The sequence below is a fragment of the Pavona decussata genome, unplaced genomic scaffold, assembly GCF_977016875.1.
Source record: "Pavona decussata unplaced genomic scaffold, jaPavDecu1.1 SCAFFOLD_2846, whole genome shotgun sequence".
NCBI classification, from domain to species: Eukaryota; Metazoa; Cnidaria; class Anthozoa; order Scleractinia; family Agariciidae; genus Pavona; species Pavona decussata.
The window spans coordinates 7501-10000 of NW_028146289.1; the positions used below are offsets into that span (position 1 = coordinate 7501).

At 43.6% G+C, this 2500-nt stretch overlaps 1 non-coding gene across 1 annotated transcript in view; it reads right to left on the bottom strand.

The window, feature by feature from the left end:
* LOC146447028 (small subunit ribosomal RNA) overlaps positions 1-267 on the bottom strand; it is a 1800-nt gene extending 1533 nt beyond the window's left edge. Inside the window, exon 1 of the ribosomal RNA XR_014862205.1 lies at positions 1-267. This exon is cut by the window's left edge and continues 1533 nt beyond it. This is a non-coding gene — a ribosomal RNA (small subunit ribosomal RNA).
* Between the last annotated feature and the right edge of the window lie 2233 nt (positions 268-2500).

Consider the following 2500-nt stretch of genomic DNA (forward strand, 5'->3'; position numbering starts at 1 on the left):
CGATCAGTTACTATGAATCACCAAATGACCGGGCAGAACCCGCATTGGTTTTTAATCTAATAAATACATCCCTTCCAGAAGTCGGGACTTTTCGCATGTATTAGCTCTAGAATTACTACGGTTATCCAAGTAGTAATGGTACAATCAAATAAACGATAACTGATTTAATGAGCCATTCGCAGTTTCACAGTACAAGTGCTTATACTTAGACATGCATGGCTTAATCTTTGAGACAAGCATATGACTACTGGCAGGATCAACCAGGTAACTATCCACCGCAGGGAACAGAAGTTCCTTGCTAAGCGGCCCCCCTCCGCAGAGGGAGAGCAAGCTTTCTTAGATTTTGCCTCCACGGGGGGAACCCATGAGCCAAACGGACCACACGGTCCCTCGGTCAAGGGAAACCTCGTCTTGTTTGCCACGTCTTTCTCACAACTGGACCCGTGCACAGTTCAGGCATACCTGTCAGACTCGCCAAGCGAGCTGAAGGAAGGCAAGAAAAGTGCTTCTGCGAAGGAAAATATCCTCCTGCTCTTTTGTCTCTATCATTAGCCAAAGGCTAGCGTACACAACTTCCATCTACACTCTGCCTGCCACTACAGTGACAATGCTTTCGGGCATCATCTTTTCCCTCCTTCGAAAGGAAAGCTACAAGCCCAACTTTCCTTGCCCGTTAGTCAATTCTGCCCTCTATTTCTCCGCCTTGCCGCCGTGGAACATAAGGGACAGGGTTTACTAGCCAGCTCCTCTCGGAACCTTTGCGACCAACCTGCCCACACTATAACCCCCAAACGCTAATAAGGAGACTGCATGATATGGTAGACAGAAAATAAAAACGCGAAAAAAATGAAATTTTGAAAATCGAACCCACAACCAGCCAAATCGTTTGTAAGTCATGCCAAATGACTGGTGACATCTTAAAAACCCATTGAAGCCACAACATCCCATAATTTCACGCTTTTAAAGATTTGTCACTATACGCACTGTAAGTACCTCACTAATTCTCACCTCAGATTTTACGGGAACATGTTCAAATTTTAACACGCCTCTCAGCACGACCAATTACATTAAAATTCATCGCAAAAGTCAGAATTCTCCAATTTTTGAAAAATTCACTATATTCACTGTAAGTACCTCGCTAGACAGTGGAGACCTCAGATTTTACGGGAACATGATCAACTTTCGACACACCTCTCAGCACGAGCAGTTACATAGAAATCCATCAGGAAAGTCGTGCTGTGAAGAGGTCTTTCGACTAAGAAAAATGGTGGTGTGAGGAGGAGTCACCTAAATCAGAGAAAAATACTCTTATAGGAGACTGCTACGAAAGACATTTCTGAGTCCACTGGCCCTAGTCCCCTAATAAGTGTATTTCTGTTTGTTTTAAGAAGGTCCTCCTGACATCACCAATCTTCTGTCTTCAATCCTAACCCCAACGTTAACCCTAACGCTAACCCTAACCCTACCTCCCTCAGGGGCAGTTCTATGGTTATGATCCCACGGTAGGCAGAAAAACTATCCCAATCTAGGTTTTCTTGTATGCTGACTCCATTTTAAATGCTTTTACTTGAGTCTGACAAAGGCAAAGCCAAATACTCACCCCTATATGGACGGGGAAGCAAAGTGCGGATTTTGGTAGGTCGGCATTTTCAATCAGGAATGTTGCCATTCGAAAGAGCGTCCAAAAAAACTTGGTTGGGACACATTTATTTTAGAAATTAGCGACCTAACCAGAAGTGCACTTTTTGGTGGGCCTACCCTACCCCCCTCAGGAGCAGTTCTATGGTTATAATACCACGGAAGGCACAAAACCTATCCCAAACTAGGTTTTCTTGTATGCTGATTCCATTTTCAATGTGTTTCCTTGACTCTGACGAAAGCAAAGCCAAATACTCACCCCTATATGGACGGGGAAGCAAAGTGCGGATTTTGGTAGGTCGGCATTTTCAATCAGGAATGTTGCCATTCGAAAGAGCGTCCAAAAAAACTTGGTTGGGACACATTTATTTTAGAAATTAGCGACCTAACCAGAAGTGCACTTTTTGGTGGGCCTACCCTACCCCCCTCAGGAGCAGTTCTATGGTTATAATACCACGGAAGGCACAAAACCTATCCCAAACTAGGTTTTCTTGTATGCTGATTCCATTTTCAATGTGTTTCCTTGACTCTGACGGAAGCAAAGTCAAATACTCACCTCTATATGGACGGGGAAGCAAAGTGCGGATTTTGGTAGGTCGCCATTTTCAATCGGGAATGTTGCCATTCGAAAGAGCGTCTAAAAGAACTTGGCTGGAACACATTTTTGCTATAAATTGTTGACCTAAGTATATAAGCAAGTATATAAGCAAATACTCGTTACATAGCATAAATAGCCTCTAAACACCCGAAAAACCTCTCCAAATATCATTTAAACCTTTTTCCTAACCCTAACACTTACCCTAACCCTAACCCTAACCCCATTTCAAACCCTAATTCTAAGTCAGAGGTCCTCCTCACACCA